This window comes from Pocillopora damicornis, chromosome 4 (genome assembly GCF_964200805.1).
Source record: "Pocillopora damicornis chromosome 4, jaPocDami1.2, whole genome shotgun sequence".
NCBI classification, from domain to species: Eukaryota; Metazoa; Cnidaria; class Anthozoa; order Scleractinia; family Pocilloporidae; genus Pocillopora; species Pocillopora damicornis.
Genome location: NC_142673.1, coordinates 17,714,669 through 17,733,832, shown reverse-complemented (window position 1 = coordinate 17,733,832; position 19,164 = coordinate 17,714,669). Strand labels below are relative to the sequence as shown.

The window sequence follows — 19,164 nt, the reverse complement described above, 5'->3', positions numbered from 1 at the left end:
AATTGACAACTTGGAAAATTGAACACCATATGTAGAACTGGTTTAAGGTCAGCTGATGTACCTCCGCTCTCTTTTTTGTTGTTTTCTCAGTACACTTTTCTGTTTGATCGTTTGTCCCATCATTCTGTGCTACTCCTAGGCTTTCTTTTTTTGATTTCGAGTTTTGTGCAAGTTATTCAGAGTCAACATTGATTCAATTTTTGTACAATAATTCCCCATTAAACGATGCAGTAAGAGGAAAATGACGAAATTAAACGATAGTTAAAAACTTAAAATACCAAATGCAACTATACTATGATCCGACTTAAAAGGAAATAAAACGACCAATATTAAACAATCGAAAATACATACTGATCGTAAAAACGTCAAGACTACAAATCTGTTACTGATTGTTCACTGCATTGTTTGAATTCTCATTATCTCCCCAGACCATTCAACAAATTTTTCTTTTTCGCACAAGGATTTTGAAATATACCGCTAAAACTGCATAATCTTAACTTTATAACAACCTAATAACATTCAGATTACCCAAAAGTTTCCATTCTAAGTGAAGTATTGCTACTCTGCCCACAATCTTCAGATAACCATACACAGTTTTACGGTCTTCTCTTCCAAGTGAGCGGCAAGATTTTGCAAACGGCGAATTCGGACATCAGTTTTACCAGCATTAAAAACACGATAAAGGTGAAAGGCGACTTGGTGCTCCCACGCAAATTGAAGTTCCGGAACGGACAGCTCGAAAAAGTATTTTTGATCAGAGGAAGTGGTCTTCACTTCAACAAACGTTACCACGGTGCGTCTGTCACTCTCTTTAACACCTGAGGTATGTGGTGCGTCTGTCACTCTCTTTAACACCTGAGGTATGTTGTCGAATCTCAATGTCGTACGGCGCAATTGTGTTCCCATTTTCGTTTATCCAGACAATTTCAACCGAGCCAGGAGGGTGGCTTTGTGCTTGCTCTTGGAGAAACTCGAACACACACTGTTCTCCCCAGCGACCAATGTCCTCTTTTTTTGGGTTACCCACCAGCGGAATTCTCTCGAAGATCCTCTGATCACCATTAAATTGTAGATCTTCGAATTCAACTACAGAATGACCTCCATCAAACCAAAGATAAGAACGGCTGGGAGACGTTTGCTTCGCTACTTCACCAGGAATGGTTACGAAAGTCATCTCCCCAGGTAGGGGCACAAGCTTTGCGTTGTGCTGACGGTTTTCATTTTCTTTGGGAAACAAATCACTCGCAGTTTCACGAGAACTTATCTGCTGGTTGTTCACCAAATCATCTATGATGATTACCTCAGGTGGTTGCTGTGCATTGTTTTCAGTGCGTTGCTGCCTAGGAACGACTGCACCAGGATTCCTATCCTGCAACGGTTTCCTATCCTCTCCCCTTAGAAGCTTTTCCGACATGGCCTCTGGCGCTATTATGGTGTTCATATCACGTAGCGTAGGTCTCTGAACCAAATGATCTTGATTCTCTTCTCTAATGGGCATCTCTACAGTTTCAGGAGGTTCCGGCAAGGGCCAAATCCTTAGAATGGGTTCACTACCGGGACCCCCTTCACGTTTACAAGCCTTGTCAAAATGAGCAGACGATTTTGGTGGCCAGGAATGAAGACCATCGTCGCCTGACTTGGATGGGGTGGCACTTTCCTTATAAAAAAAACTGCTTCATTGAGAGCCTCTTCACCATCATCCATTACATTTTCGGGCTCCTCGGAAGGTGGAATGATCCACGGTTCTTCGCCTTGCGGTAATGGCTCCAATTCCTGTTCATCCCTCAAGTAGCTGTCTAGATCATTCCCACTGTGATTTTTCACGGCAACCAAAAAGTTGCTGAGATCTGAAGCACCCTGCTTTTTCCCTCCAAACAACAGCTTTATCATCTCAGCATTTAGGACTTCTAAATTATCCTGATGCTCTTGTACGACATAAAGACAGTACATGCCTCCTGCTTCTTGTATGCCAGATCTTTCTTCAAGGGAAACATGAACATCAGGGTGTGTGCACAACGAATACACAGTTGCCAAACTTGGTACGGAGGCAAATTGCATCTGCAGCAGTTTTTTTGCAAATCCTTGATGGCTCAATTCCTGGTACTCCGATTGATACTTAGAGTATAGGAAACGTTGCACACATGGGATGAGTTGGTGGAAGTGCTTCTGCACGGGAACGCACTGGTATTGCACCGCACCGCCTGGAGTAAATTCTTTCGTAATACATTTGCTCAACTCGGTTACCTCACAAGTCTTCAAGAACAAGGAAACATGTTTCTTCATTAACTCATGTTCGTTTGGAGGCCCATATTTGGATGATCCACTCTTATGAGGTTGAAAGAAATCCCTGAAGTCAAGAAAGTGGACACTTTTTTCCAAATGGAAAATCTTAAAGAGACTTTTATCGTCGACTATAAGTGGCTTGTCAGAAAGTGCTACCCATTTATCTGCTGTAGGAAAAATGCGCATTTGATCGTCTTGTAAGTATTGTTTCAAAAAAGTAGCCATAGTTTTGTCGATCTGTTGATCAAGTTGCATGCTGTCATTATGGTTGCCTCCGACACACTTCCTTCCCAAGGTTGCAAAGATTTTCAACATATGGCTCAAGGACGTTGGAGAGGGAAACCGAGAAACTTCAGCAACAGTCGAAGCCATTTCGATGTACTCAACCCCATTAGGTGTCGCGTCGACACAGATAAGACCAACAAAAAAGGTTGCGAGACTTTCCTGGGAACTTTGGCTTCCATAGAACATTTCCAATAAGGGCCTTATAGTCATCTTGTCTTGTTCTTCAAGAAGCTTCCGAGAGACTTCTGTCGGATCTGTCCAGCAAACGTCTTTCTTCAGGTAAAAAAATCCAGCAGATTGTCCTTTTGGCTCACTTGTGTGGCGATGTGGAACAAATATCATCTCATTCTTTAGAAATACCTCATGTATTTTCATCCTTTCTACCTCACTCTGATTCATTTTCTCAAGAAGAAAGAAATACACTCTGCTCATGTGCGCAACAGAAGTCGTAAATTCCTTTCGCTGATTTCCATCCATCCTTTCACAGCCGCCACCTGACCACTTCTTCATCTCATTTATCAGCCCATCCACGCTTACTTTTTCGCGAATTCGAAGAGTTTCTATAAAAGACGAGTTCTTTAAATCTGCTGCGACGTACTTTACATGATTCCGAAGTAGCTTGTAAACAAGTTCACTCCGCACGAAGAGGTCTCTTGGAAGATGGAAGTCCTTCCCTCCAGCGGTAGAGGCCATCCACGGTTTGTTGACAAGATTCAGGTAGAAGGAAGGTTGAGTTTCCTTGAGATAATTCCCGTTTGTATCTTGAACATGAACGGATTCTTCAGCATACTGTGCGTACTCGTCATCCCAACGTTCATCTATGCACTTAGCCAAGAACGTTGACTCCTCAGGACTGATTCGTTGCTTAGCGTCAGTGGTGTCAATCTTTCGAAGAAATTCTTCCAACTGCTCGCAGGCCCAGTCATTAATAATGTAAAAGCCATCAGAAGTTGTTTGCCAAATGTTTTCGTAGGAAAACCAAGGTGACTCAGCCTAAAGAAAACAAAAACGGAGATATTTGGTTGAACTTTCTAATTATACATAGATTTCTCATACTGTCTATTTATTTATCTAACAGCATACTTCCAATGTTGTGAAATAAAAAGAATTCGGTGAAAACAAATATATAACCAGATGAGTACTGAAATACAGATTTAGGAGCATACCATAGTGTCTCGATGTATCCTTACTGGTTTCCTTTTTATAGACAAAAAGTGTTTGACACCGAGCTTGGTGAGAAATTCTTTCCAATCCGTAGAACGAGCTTTCAATCCTGTATACCAGTCCAAATACGATTCGTCAATGAGAGTCCACGAAATACCTAAACGGAGAAGAAAAAAATATACATTGCATTACTTTCTTCCTTCCTATTCAAGGGAACTAGAAATCAAGAATAAAGTACAACAGAAACACAACAAACCGTTGGAACTCAGGAGTAAAATTTGATCGTGAAGTCTGATTGTCTAAGTTAAAGGAGCTCTGACAGAGACCGCTATCCGTAGGAGAGACTAACGTTTCGCTACTCTTAGCGGAAGTCATCATTACTCTGACGACTCTGGAAAGCTGGTCCACTACCTAGAACACTTAGATTCCTCTTAACGGTTTTCAACAACTACCAGTACCACACCAGACTTAGTAACGAAATTAACATAAAAAACCAACAAACAAAACGACATTACTCTTCCGATGGATCGAAATTGACCAACTTACGCTACTTGAGTCAGCCGATAACATTACGGCAGAACAGTCACTCCGGCCAAAAATAATTCGTCTCTCAAGTACTTTCACAGCAGCAAAATGGTGAAATCCTTACCAGATTTACAGCCGAAAGAGCACAACTAAGGGGCAACACGGGTAAATAAAAGGCGACTTACTGGGCAACCGGCCAGCAAGGTCAATTGTGCTTCCATATTTAGGCGTGAAATGGATTGACGTTGTTTTTGGGTTCAAAACACCCTTGTTCGTTAAAATCTGCACGCAGGACTTTAATTCATCCATATCACACACAGAAGGGTCTTTCAAGCGCTCTTCCAAAATGTACACTAAGTAGCTTCTCAACACTTCATCAGACTTGGACTGCAAATCACAAGAAATACATCCGTGTTGGAATTATATTACACGGACAGCCTACCCCAAGATTACACTTAAGTTTCCTTTTTGTCTCTTTAAAATTATTTGGAAGACGATATCAGATATAGAGATGAACATAAGTTTCAAAATCCTAAAGCCTCCGCGAAACGATTCTTACGAGTAATCAATTTCTCTTCAAGAAACCAATTCTTTACATGCATGAGAAAACTAGAGCCAATAAAACAGCGTGAAACTGGCCGATAGCCTCTAACTCTCGCCTTGACATTCATCATTGCCAAAAGTACAGTGCGAATTTAATACCTTCCACTTGTCTGACTTGAAAGTTGGGATTATGTGACTGTTGACGAGCTCCTTAGGGCTCCAAACTTTGACTCCTAAACTTCTCAACAGTTGTTCAACTTGAGAACAACCGATATCATCCAGCGAAGAGAACAAAGACGGGTGTACTGTGGAAAGATCTTTCTCGAGCACCGAGAATATCGTCTGCTCCTGAGATTTTGATCCTGGAGTTAGACATCAGAAAAAAATTTATGACCAGAACGAAATCCTACATTATCTCCTAAAAATGAGAAAAAGCTTTATCAAATGCCAATTACTCCAGTATATTGATCTGATAATTCAAATCAAGTCTCTTTCTAGGGCATGGATTTACTTTTGGTGAACTACTAATTGGAGTATTGATATTTCGTCTCCCTAATTCGTTGAATCCCTCATGATAACTCGACGAGAGCTATAATCCGAAAGAAAAAAGCTAAATCGTTTACAACAAAAAGTGAAGAGATTAGCAGTTTAGGGATTATATGCTTCCTCTACCATTTTTATGTGTTGAAATCTGCCCTACCTTTCCTAGCCTTTGGAATTGCTCCCTCGGATACTTTCTGCAAAGACAACGGTAGGAAAACGGAGTCTCCCTTCAGGTTTACGAATGTGCCATCTGTTGACGGAATCACCCTGAGAGAACGAATTCGATCAAGCATTTCTTGACTGCTATTTCGCTCCTGCTCGAGACATCTATACATGCACTGCAACCATCGAGCTACCCAAGCTATCCTCGCAACATCCAGTTTGCAGTTCTTACTATTGGATGTAGCTTCACCTAATTCATTTGAAGCCTTTTTCACCTCCGCTATGCCAATGTCCATCAAGTGCTTGCTGGACAAAGTCTCTATTCCAAGACGGAATCTAAGGGTGGGATTTAGCGCTGGAACAATTTCTGGGTGAAGGTAGCTCAACCCTAAGTGCTCCTTCAAAAGGGCAGGGGTTATGAGCTCCTGTATCATGCTGTCTTCGGAAAAAATAGCCACACTAGGGAGAACCCAGTTGTAGCTCTTTCCATCATCAGCTTCGGTAGGTTCCTCAGTTTCGTTGCTAGACACGATAACAGGTATACAACACTTGGTTTGAAGAAGTTTTAAAATATGGCGAGCAACAGGCGAAAAAAAGTCGAGAATTTCCTCTTCAAGCGGTACAAATTGAAAATATGAAACCACCGAAGAGAAGCCGGAAAAGGACGGGTAAACCTTTGGAGAAAGAAAGAAATATTTTAGTTACTTTGAAGTTTGAGTCCCAAAATTTCAAAATCTCAGGCTTTCGATCCTTAATTTGGAGGGTTTGAAACTAGAAAAAAAATGACTGATTGGAACAATTACACGTCTTCTTACCATGAACACCGAAAGAGCGTCAATAAACAGTTGTGGAATCTCTTCCCTTAGCCACTGGTTCCAGGATTTGTCACTGTCGACATCCTCTCTAGACGAAGGAACCTCAAAGTCGCCTTGAATGATGAATCGAAAACCATAACTTCTCAGGGGAAGATACGCAAACACACTCTGTGGCGGCAGGTTCTGCACAAGATATAGAGCAAAATACGTTCTAAGCCTGCCTGCCCTCCCCTGATAAAAGCAAAAGTAGCTTAACTTATACACTCGAACCAAGTATCCCATCGTGCTGGAGCTTACTCCAGTTTTCGTGACATGAAACGTCTGGGGGTATCGTTAGTATACCTGAATGAGGTGCAAGTTCATCGCAAGGTTACCTCCAGCGCGCTAACCGTTAGGTAAACGTGTCTACCATAAAAGTAAATATTCATGTAATTACAGGGTATAATAATAATAAAAAAAACTTGCTAGAGTGCCATTCGTTGTCTTCATTGTGTTCTAAGAAGATCATGAAATATGCCCAGTTTTACATGTACTTAGCTCTTGCGCTCCCTTTGTTGCAAGGGAGATCGAGAGAACAGATGAGCTCCAAATCCCTTGTGCAACTTTAGGCGCGCAAATTTGCCAGGTTCTATTGCCCTTATCCTTGCCCCTATGAAGACAAGACATTTCCCTCCCTCACCCATCAGCCAATGTTGCATATGATAGTTACGTGTGTTATAATTCTAATTCTACAATTTTTTTAAATATATTTCAAGCAACATAAAATTGGGGGATGATAAGCTCTTCGAGAGGAAAATATTCTCGTCTTTTTCGCAGGTGTATAATCTAGAATAGTTTCAACAGGTTCTGTAAAAGATTGTAAAGTGTATCTTCACAAACAGTTCTTCACATGTAATATTTCAGGGTATTCTAGAAAACCCTTCTCGCTTGGCTTTCGCTCCCTATCATGTTCAGGAAACACTAAAACAGGCTAAGAACTGAAGTTTAATAGGGTAAACTTTACCTGATGCCTAATCTGTAGACTTGAAGTACTGCTTGAGTCATCAAACAAAGGGAAAGCTAGCGCCAGCTCAGTCATCTCTACATCCTCTTTCATCTGAATTGAATTTAAGTGACAAAAGCATTTAAAATAAGAAGTTCGGCTTTGGTAATAAGCTTTTCACAAAACCCATTAAAATCTTAGATGATCATACTCAGTGTAGAATGAGAGATGACAGCAATAAAACTAAACAAACAAAGAATTCGAACAAACGCCGAATAAATAAATACGAAGACAGTGTAATGCACAAGTACATGTAGTCATCCCTGGAACCACTTACATATCAATGATTTTAATGATGACAAACTTTTTTCGCCGGCCTTATTCTCAGAAAAAAGAAAATAAATTTCAACTTATAAGATAATCGTAAGCTGTCTTCTTACATTTGAAGCATCAAGCTGTTTTTTGATAACAAGCCACCGATCTGTGCCTTTCGCGTGTTTGATTTCCATGATAGTATCTCCCAGGTCATTCCTTATCATCTCATTGCGACTGTTGTGTACCTGTAGAAAAATTGAAAATGTTAGGCGATTTTCGGCAATTTCCGTCACATCGTAATCTGATTGAGAAATATTGGGATGGCTCAGATTTCAATCCGTTTAGGGAACCAATAGTAAACTGACTGGTTCAAAAACGAAAACTGTTGTATTGAAAGGAAGAAGAATTAGCCGAGGTGAGTTTTACTTCTTACGATTTAGAATGTTATTTGACAACTGTGCACGTATTTGATGATGTTCCTGGCATTTGCTGTTGCTGTCAAAAAGCAAAGATGTGCATAGCACACCACCAACAACAACCACAATAAGAGGCAAAAGGATAACTAAACTTCACCAATATTGCATACATTGAGAGTTAATACTAATTATGAGTTTTTTTCTGGAGTCTAAATTGCCAACGTTTGGGTAGAAACCTGCTAAGTGAAGAATGAGTACTTTAATTTGTTATCAGAGTTCAAACCCACCTTGTCGTGAATAAAGATTCCTCGCAAACGATGCAAGAATAGCAAGAGTGAGGGACGAATATCGTGAAACCTAGGCGCGAGAGAGGACTTCTTGTTCTGTCGATGTTCATCATTTAATGGCAGGACTATGCGAGTCGGCCAGCTACAGGGAAAAAAAGAGGGCTAAGAAAGCATTTTGAATAAACAATGCATCAAGCAAACAAAATAACGAGTTCGCAAAGCGCTCGAATGGTATCAAGGCTTTAGCTGAAAGTCTGGTTTAAATCTCTCCTAAAATAATTCGTTTAGGAAACATGCTCAGTTTTGACAGTTGTTTCTGTGCGTGACAATTCATTAAGGATTCTCCTGTCGGAAGGAGTATAAAAGTCTCAACTCACCTGCTAAATTCATCCTCGGAGCTGCTTACTCCATCGCCATTATCTTCTTTCACGTCATTAACAGATTTGTCTTCCAAATCTTCCATGGTTTGTTCCTTCGAACAATTGCCTCCAATCCACTCAGGAAGAATATAACCAATTGGCCCGCTTTTAGCGTCAAATCGAATGTGATATCCATTGGAATGGACTTCGGGGCAATCAGTAACCCGGAAGACTGACTTAAAACCAATACCTTTTTGTCCTAAAATTGCGCAGAACAATCAACGTCTATAATAAATTTCTATCATTCAATTTTTAGGATATAATGCTGACCAAACAGAAAGGTGTTTTAAAAGGATATCATTTTTAAGCACCGGGATTATGCGTTACAAATTTCCACGTGAATGTATTCCTTTAGGAAAACTTTGCGTTTAATCCTTCATTAAATCTGTAGTTAAATCCCTGTAGCTTTTTGTGACTTTGACACATCAAACTACTTTGTACGCAAAATCAAAAGAAAGGTTTTCCGGTGGAAATATTCTTATTTGTTGGCATAGATAAGCATTGACCTTTAATTAATCTGCAGTCATATCTTTGTAACTTTCTGTAACCTTGAAACATCAAAAAATTTAACCTAAGCAATTGAAGTACCAAAATTATGAAACTTTTGAGATGGAAATTGCGGGTGCTGTGGTTTACTGCAAATGGGTGAAAATTAATGTCTATTAATGAAGTGGGTAAAATTAATCTTATAATGCAAAACTTACATGTACCCACTTACCAATGTAGCCATAACGATGTTTCCCTTTGGTACTTCTTCCGACATCACACAACGCACGGATATTCTTCTCCTCAAATCCAACCTCGTTGTTCAGTATCACGATCCTGTCCCGCTCGAGGACGAACAAAAGGGACGGAAATCCTGGGTAAGAGCACACCTCGGGGTAGGAATTATCGTCTGCATTCTGAACGAGCTCCAACACAAAGTGGGTGTCCCTGGAGTAGAGCTCACTGGACAGACGTGCTAAGCCACGACCTTCCCTTTCGCGCTGTCGTTGGACAAGTTTGAACTCCTCTTCTCCGAGCTCAAGACCAATTCCAAAGTCATCTCGGCGAATTTGATCGATTACTGCTTTGCACTCATCTTCTTGCTGACTGGGAGGCGCACAAGGAGTGGGAGGCACTTCTGGAAATTCATCCTGAGTTCTCGATGTTACTGTTAAGATTGTAGAACAAAATGCGACAAAATTTAGGCTTGCGGAACAAGGTCACATCATCATGATGTGAAGGGTTTGGCTACTGGGCCGGAAAGAGGAATAGAAGGTACCAAAATAAAAGTACTTAGCAGAAATTATGGATTAAATAGACAATGAGTGAGGAATGAAGAACGCAAAAGAGGAAGGGGAAACCTGGAGGTATAAAGGAAGCAAAGGAGGAATAAAGGCCTGCAAAAAATACCTTCGTCTTCACCCTTCTCAGTAAAGGTTTCCTGATCTTGAGAAACTGCTATATCGCCCTCTGGTTCACTTTCGGTGGAAGTCTGAAAAAAAACATAGCCGTTAACATACAGTCATTATACCATGATAGACCATTCTGAAATGATACAACACAAATAAATATATCAGAGGTGCCAAAGAGGCGAAATTCCAACAGCTATGTCCAACAATCTTCGTACGCTTCAAAACAGATCAAAGACAATTTTAGTCTACATACCTCTGTCTGAAGCATTGACGAAATAAGAGCCAAAACAGGCTTGACGGCAGCGATTGGTCTCTTTTGTTCGTCATTACTGTAATTACCAGAGACCAAGCCTTCGTCTTCCTTTTTTTTGCACGAAACTCTGCTGAGAAAGTCATCTCTCCACTCACCTATCCCCAAGGCAAATCCCAGGAGGTGAAGACGGCTGCGTTGAGACTGGGTAGAGCAGCTTCTAAGCAACAAGGCTGCTGCCTCTGTCGAGCCAACTAACTTTTTCAGAGGCTCAAAGAAAACCTAAACAACAAAGACATGTGGTTAGGATGAACTATAAAAAAACAACGCCAAATTTTCAGTCTAACAACGGAGAAATATTGCGAATCAAAGTGCCTGATTAACCAATTCACAGACTGAGAGACTTCATGAGAGGCCTTTAATGTAGCCCATATTTCTGTATTGAAACCGCCCATAAGCCACAATTCGCCTGTTTACCCTGACGAAGGACTAACATTCGCAAATTCAGCTTCATAAACTCTCTATGGTGGCCAATTTGTATTATCAACTCAGTTGATAAGAACAAAAAAGCCTTTAGAGCGCCGGTTATATCTACACTTCAAAATGTGTTTTATAATGGCAAAACATCGAATCTTTCGCATAACAGTGATTATAATTAATGCTTGTTTCAAGCCTCCTGTACGCTGATGCTCCCCTTAACGGTAGCCTAAAAACAAAAGGGGGCCCTATGCTTGACGCTTTCACTTTACCTCGCATTGTTCAGTTGACAAAAGCATTCCTAGCCAAGTTCGTTAAGGCACCAAAGCAACCATATTTCTAACCCAACGAGGACAATATTTACGGTGATCGGGAAGACTGGGAAAGGAAGAGCAGGACGCGCCTTTGACCTCAGCCTAAGTTTATACAAAAGGTTAGCCAACGATCTACGTAAGTACTAATACACACCTTTGATCCAACTGCCTTTGCTAATCTGAGTGGCATACGTGTCAAACATTTAAGAACAAAAGAAGATCGATGATCGCAGTCGCCTTTGTCATCAACACCCATTGATGCTAATGACGAATGTACATGATTGGCTAAAAGAGCCATTGGGGTGTTGGCAACACTACCATTTGTCATTACCATGGAAACCAAATGCCCAGTCGCTCCTATCACATCTCGGTGAAGAGTGCATTCTCTAAACATGTCCGGCGATGTGTTCATAGTGACTCGCAGAAGAACACCAGGAGATGTTTCCAAGACAACCAGAGGGTTTTGACTTTGGGAAGATGTCTTCCTAGCACTCAAAAGAATTCCCTCATTTTTCAAAAATGACTTTAGGTCGCCAAGTTTAGAGACCTCTCCACCAAAAACCTCATCCCAATGAGTCCAGAGAGAAACATCTTCGAGGAGGGGAGTGCTATTTATGGCTTCTAATGCTTCTTCTTTACTCTTAAAACCCAGAACGCCACCGTTACGTGTGCTCAGGCTGGTGCTGTCTGTATCTCCCGCTTCAGAGCCGTGACGAAAAAGAGAAACTTCGTAAACTATCAAAGGAGTAGTAGTCCCTACAATATTCTTTCGCTCTACAGCTTTTTTCACCAAGTTCGCAGAGGACCCAAATCCAAGATCCGTCGCTTTATTGAGATTGTAGTAGTCACACAAGTACTGCTCTATGGACTCCTGAAAAAAATGCAAAAGAGGGGTTTTATCCCTTAGAGCGACTGGCCGCTAATATCGCCACGCAATATCACCACTCGATCTGACATAAAAGTCATGAGAAAAAACGATATTACCACGAACTATATGTCAGTTCTCCTTGTCAGTACCATACATATAGAAATCGTTTCAAAACAGTGCGGAGAATATGCATATTTATGTTAGGGTGCAAAGGGTAAATGCGACCAAAAGTCTCAGTGAACATAACGTTCATTGTGGAATTTTGATCTTAAAATGTGGTTATGCATTATCTGAACGAATTAAGATCCCTTAAGCTGCTGGTTGGTACCAATGTGAATTTACTTACAGCGAATAAAGCAATCCCAAGATTTTTCCAAAGGATTTTCTAAGATCTGTCACCACAAGACACGAACTATTCCTCCGCTTTGAGGTTGCTTTTGTTCGTGTTATTTCATATTTAAACGCTGCAATTAATGAAATTGTAATTCTTACCGGAGATGTTTCAGTTCCGCACTGTGATATAAAATCCAGCACACTATCAAGTGACACTCGAAGTCCAAGCTTCGTTCCACCTTTGCCAGACGGAGAAATTCCACCGAGCTCATCTATGGCTTCACGCAGCACTTTGTGTTTCGTCAAGAACTTTAGGAATGAACCATAACCGAACGCTTCAAAACCGTCAAATCCTGAATATTTATTCACGACACTTTCCTCAATTCTGGCTAGCGTCGCAAGGTCAGTGTGCTCCGCTTTATTCAGCCACTCATTTACTTCTTCGACAATAATTCCTATCACACATATATAAAACGATGAAAATTAGTAAAATGAATAAAGGGATATCTAATACCGTAGAGCACTAAACGAATTTTACTAGTTTACTCAGAATTACTCTTTTGTACAAAAGGTTGAATTGATGATCCGTAAGTGTTTATATGATAAGGTGAATCATATGCGCGTTTGATTGTTTCTTACCAACGATCAATTAACGTACGAAAGACGTCAAAATGTAGTAGAAACATCGAAATTTGAATTACCCTTCTTGGTTAGCATTCCTGATAAACTGAGTTTATAGTTGTACACGTGAACTATACCCTTACAGTGGTACGCCCCTTAAGTATCGAGTCAGTTGGAGTTAGGAGATCGACGGAGATAGATCAGAGTTCCATTTTACACAAGATTGTTCCAGTTACGTCACGTTGAGGTTTCTTTAAGTCCGTAAAGACAGGATCAGACGTAAGTTCCTGCCTATTGTATTTAGTTTCGTTTTCTTTTCGATTTCGCTTGTTTTGTAATTAGCCTCAGCCCATTTTTTAATCTTGTACATTGCAATTTCCCCTTTTCAGTTTTCACTGCATGTGTATGGTAGTCAGACGATAGCATTAAATGTTATTGAGTCAATGCAATTTGTGTTGTCGATTCCTACACCGTGATTGACACTCCCCGAACTCCAGTGCAGAAAACCTCGTGTCCGCTGCATTGGGTATGCGACAAGAATGTTTTTTCCAAATTAAACCAAAACAAAAAGATATCAAACCTTCGCTTGGTGCTTCTGGCCCTTTTCCTGTCTCCGTGTGACTTGCCTGGTTGATGGCTACCTCGAGCTCTGTCTTTACTCTTTTATCAACCTCGTTTTCCAAGGCGTCTCCCAACAGACGCTTACAACTCATATAAAGTGCTAGCTGAAATAATTTCCTTCCGAACTCATCTTTAGTAATTGTGGTTAGGAACTTCATGATGTTATTTCCGTGTCTGCCATTAAACATCTCCAAGCAGCAATGGAACACTGCTGTCAAGGCGTCTGCAGGGGATGTGTCCAGAAATTTCATAACACAGCCTTTCAAATCGCCAAGATTTTGTCCAAGAAGGTCTCTCTTGATTTTTCGCAAGTGTTTCTCAATTTCTTCGTCCATGTCAGCCGACACTTGTTCTCGGATAGCTTTCCACCTATCCCTCTCGCCACGTCGAGCTTTTCTTATCACCTAACAATTCAAATAAAGTAAGAAAAATAGCTACACTGAATAACCAGAATGTCGTTGCAGAGTTTATCACAAAGGTATATTTCCTTTTTATGCTACCGGTGATTGAGTCAGGAGCTATATCAAATGAAGGTGAAAGAGAGTTCGTAGTAATGATCACTTAAGCAGTAGTGAAAATAAGGCCTGAAAAAAAATTCAGGCCTGTACGGGATTTGAACCCATGACCTTTGCGATACTGGTGCAACACTTTACCAAATGAGCTAACAAGCCAACCGGAAGCTGGTCTTCATGCTGGTTCGTAACAAACCCCTGAAGTGATGAGTGAACGACTGTGGATATTATGAAAATCATAAAATGTGAACTACTGTTCAAGAAATAAAAATAAAAGCGATCTCCGCAGTAAGAAGTAGTGTATCATTACTGTAAAGACCGCTTTCATATTCATTTAAACCACAGTTCACATATAGGATTTTCATATATTCACAGTCGTTGACACATGCTATATCGCGCGCGCTTTGTTAGACTTGATCTTAACATAAAAAAAAAAGGAATGTGAGAGAAAAGATTTAGTAACATTACCGAAATAGCCAGTCCAATGCTCTTTATCCTGACGCCAAGGTCATAAGGAGTGCGACAGAAATACTTTTCAGAGAGGTACCACATGAATTCCTCTAGAACGACTTTCGTATGCCACAGACCTTCTCCCATGTAATTCTCCAAATGCTTCAAAATCTGAATAGTCGTAACATGAGGTACATCGGCGAGATCCTGGGGAACTTTAAACATGTCATACACCAGAGGCTGTTGCAAAAGAGGACCCAAATCGAGCTCCTCGAAGTCTGATATTACAAACAAATCAGCAAGGCTTTGGTTCAATTCGTACAAAGTGGAGATGCTGTTTGACATGACGTAAGCATGGATGTATAAGTTGACCTTCGGGATTCACACAGATGAAATAAATCAGATAGATTGGATGTGACTTTTTCGATTATATCATTTTATTAATAATATGTCAATCAAACATCGTGTTAGGGGAAGGAACCAATTGGACGTGAGGTAACTGAACTGAAAGCAGCATTTTCACCATATTAAATTTTGGTTTTGTGCCCAAATAAATTCCTTTCTGTGATATCCACAGTGATTGGTCATAATGCAAGAATGACAACCAAAATATTTTTGGTGGTCATAGTCTTCTCAATATGCCGGTTCAGTAAAATATTATGCAGACAGACTGTAATATAAAGCGACAGAACCATACCAAGGTCAAGCACTTCAGAATGGATAGGAACTAGTAATATACATGCAATTAAGCAAAGATTCTTGTAATCATGTCCTGCATTAACTTAAAAAACTGAAAAAAGGATGAGATCTTCCAAACGTGACTACTTTACATAGAATTTCACTCACTTTAGCCTGCCTTTCAGTTAGCTCCTTTCGGACAGGAATATCTCTCTCTGTTCTCAAACCAAAAGCAGTAAGACTTGTTTTTTTATACTCTTTGCACAGCTTTGCATCAACCTCCTCCAGACCAACAAAGCGACCTTCTTTTGACAAGGAAGAAACGATCTCTTCTGCTGGCTTGCCAATTTCATGAGAATTGGCATTTCTCACAGATTTTCCCTTGCTTGTTATGCTATTCATTTCATCATGGGCATGGCTGATTGACTTCTCAAAAGGACCTGAAGTACCAACTTCTAGAATCCTTGTTTCATTGTACTTAGGAGGTGAAAAAAGATGCTCCCTTCCTGCTGGACTGGGCGCGTTCACCTCTAGCAGTGGCCTTTCATAGCCAGCATGAGCAGAGGGGAGGCCTCCACCAGCAAGCTGCACATCTTCTTCAGTTTGTTGTTGCCTTATTTCAGCAAATAGCAATGATGGGGCCTTTGGACTTCCGGTAGAGAGTTTTGTGTTTTGTGATGGGGTCCTATGTAGTTGGGCACTTGAAACTACAGACACAAAAATTATGGCGTTTTGTGGTCAGTAGAAGAAAACATCACATCCAACAGTGACATCTACCACAGCCATTTCTACCCAAGTACACAACTGTATAATTGTCATCAATCAATTTAGGTGGGTCAACAACACTTGCAGATCTTATTTCAGAATGGCCTCTGATTGTATTGTTACTGGCCAGTTCAGTTCGTCAACTATTAAAATGCAGCAGACTGGTAATGGAGGGTGGTAGGTTCAACAACAACCAGGTCCTTGAAATACAAGCACATGTACCTGGTACAGTCAGATCATTCTGACTATGTATTGGGAGCATTGCTTCATCTTAAATAATCATATTAAATTACTGTGCCATTAAGCTCTTGGCCTTTAGAGCTAAATTATGGGTAAGGATTAAAAGTATTTTCTGTTTTCAGTGTTGGTGACGTTTCACTTGTGTTCTTCCAGTGAACCAAAAAAAAAATAAATCAACGTCTCAATAAGTAATTTCTATTGATTTCTTTTCAAAAATTTTTTTTTTGAAAAATATGAGGTGCTAAACTAGAATTACGGCGTTTCTGTGAGTGTGGCTGACATTTCCATGTTAGCAGTATTAAGTCTAATAAACTGAGGAACCCATATCATTTTTTGTAAAGAATTGGCAGAAAAACCTTGTAAAATATGGTGAGGATTTGTGGAGAAAAGAAAAGGCAGTTGGGCTTGTAAGAATTTTACTTTCTTAAACACCACCAGACATTCTGTCAACTACTTCAATATATGGTACTTCATATATTGACCGGAGAGATTGTTGGCAATCGCTCCACAAATTCTGCGATAAACACGAAATAAACTCGATTTTGTAATGTTAAATCGATCAGCCACTGATCGCAGGCATCAGGGTTCCCAAGTATCCATATCGTAATCATTACTTGCTTCTGTAAGTCGAAGGTAGGTCTCCCCCCACTCCTTTGTCCATGAGGCAGACCTAGGCAAGTAGCTAACAAGCGTTCCAAACAGCTGACTGTAGTTCTTGACATCCAAATATGACTTAAAAAATCTGAAACACTGTAGAGTAGTTTAATATGTTCAAAATAATTCTCAATGCGGACATGGCTCTGCCCCTCCCTTCTCGAAAGAAAGAATAGAAATTCTTCGTCTTCACAACTTCTCGCTTCTTGTAGTATTGATTCATGGGAGAGTTCCTCTCTTAACGAAACAACAGCTGATCTATCCGGGACGGCCATCTTGTTTTCCTTTTTAAATCTAGCGCGCGATTCCGCTGACGCGCTCTACAATTTCGCACCTGCTGTCATGGTAACTGATCCAATGAACTAACTCATGGGAAACGCTTCATACACCAAAAAGCCCCCGTGTGTAGCAGAAGAGGCCGATTACTAGCCATTTCCCTTTTGTTTTTCAGTACACGCATGTGCTTGTATTTTTTTTACACGGATGCAATAGAAATTAATTAGAAAAGCATTTCTTGAAAAAGGAAGTCGTCGTGTGTTTTGAGCGAAAAAGATCGTCAAGGGATCAGAACAACACTGGTCAGATTATGGTCACGTGCTCAGCAAAGACTTGTAGAAACCGATCATATTTTACTCTTACCATCAAAACAGTCACGTTTGCATAAAAAAAACAACAACAACAAAACGAAAAGACCTAAATTGGCGTAGCTGCCGAAACATCCGGAAAAAACCATGAAACGAAAGAAATAATGCTGTAAATTAGCAGTTTTTTTTAATGTCATGGTACATGTTTCCGTGGGAATTTCCATGTGAACGGCTTGCTCCGTCACTCACAAACTCTGCGTGATTCTCGCTGCTACTCGTTATGTTAAGCGCATGGACGATTCGAAGACCCTTTGGATTTGGTCCTTAAGTTGATCATAGCACTAAACTGAAAAATTCGAAGTCCATTTCAATTTAGTGAATGTAGTAACAGCCGTGTAAAGACAATAAACATCGCGACCATCGATGCAATCACAATGGCGCCAGGACTTCGGACTTCTTCTGAAGGATAGATCTTGAGTTCGGAGCCGACAAACTACGACTAATTTCGAAGAGTCCACGCCAATTTGCATATCTCAATGTGCCCCGAACAACTCGTTTCTACGCTATCGCTTATCCATCAGTTAAAAATTATTCGCTTAAAAAAGGAAAAAGAATATTGCGCAATATCATTAGATTTTATGCAAATGTTTATTTCTCTTTCACTGTTGACCATAGATACATGTGCAAGGTACAATGCGGGAAGTTCGATCGGTACAGGTTGCTGCTTGACTACCCAAAAATGTCCTCATAATGACAACTTGGGCTACAAGACAAGAACCAAAATATTCCCTACATATCAAAGCAACGAAATTGACCCAGCCACATGTATCAGCAGTACCTAACACACTCACCTATTTTCTTCGTTTTGCAACCCACTGTTTCTTTTATATCATGCACATTTAAAATAAAAGCTTTAAACAGAATAGGTAAATACTGATTCACATACCTTTGTTTTCAACACTTGAAGTTGGCTCTAATTGAGGTGAGACAGTCACCGGTGGAGCACATTTTACTAGTGATGGATCTGTCATATCCTGTTTGCTTTCATCCTTAGTGCCTGGTGAGACGGCAGCTGTACTTGCAACATTTGGAAGATCTTCAGCCGAAGAGAGTCTTTCTCTACGTCGTGATTTTTCTAATTTAGCTTCATTGGAATCTGACCTTTCCTGCTGACAGCTAGCGCCTGAACTGGACGATTTAAGATTGCGTGGATTCGATTCTTTCAATTTCATTAGAATGCTGCTTCGGTTATTTTGGAGTTCAACAATATCCAACTCTGCCATGAAAATGCTGAACTTTTTTTTTTTCAACAACGCGCTATAGTGTTCCTCAAAATTTCTCCTAAACTTTAGCTCATACTTACTCTTGAATTTGGAAATATTCAAACAATTACCGTCACAAGAACGTAAAATTTCAACAACCTCTTTCTTGAGTTGTTCCAGTGTTGCTGGCTTTTCGGTCGATTTCAAGCCACTCGCCATAGCTGCTGACAATACCGCGACAAAAGATGCTAAACAATGGCAAAGCTTGTCAATTGCATGATAGAAACGTGCCAAAACTGATCATTCGTTCTAATCGTTCCCCCAAACTTTTCATGTCAAGAACTAGCAGGTTCGACGTCGGTATGTTCTAGCAAAACCTCACCGTCAACTGTGGTAAGA

The 19,164-nt window shown here is 40.4% G+C and overlaps 1 pseudogene across 1 annotated transcript; it reads right to left on the bottom strand.

Moving 5' to 3' along the window:
- Positions 1 to 811: 811 nt before the first annotated feature.
- LOC149047075 (uncharacterized) lies at positions 812 to 19,145 on the bottom strand (annotated as a pseudogene). The gene is made up of 19 exons (XR_016185928.1): positions 18,450 to 19,145; positions 15,429 to 15,967; positions 14,601 to 14,954; positions 13,580 to 14,024; positions 12,538 to 12,833; positions 11,332 to 12,048; positions 10,390 to 10,668; positions 10,135 to 10,216; positions 9,458 to 9,892; positions 8,698 to 8,938; positions 8,321 to 8,462; positions 7,743 to 7,862; positions 7,324 to 7,416; positions 6,321 to 6,503; positions 5,501 to 6,179; positions 4,960 to 5,162; positions 4,443 to 4,644; positions 3,735 to 3,889; positions 812 to 3,561 (listed from the first exon to the last, which is right to left on the bottom strand). The product of XR_016185928.1 is annotated as an uncharacterized LOC149047075 (transcript).
- Between the last annotated feature and the right edge of the window lie 19 nt (positions 19,146 to 19,164).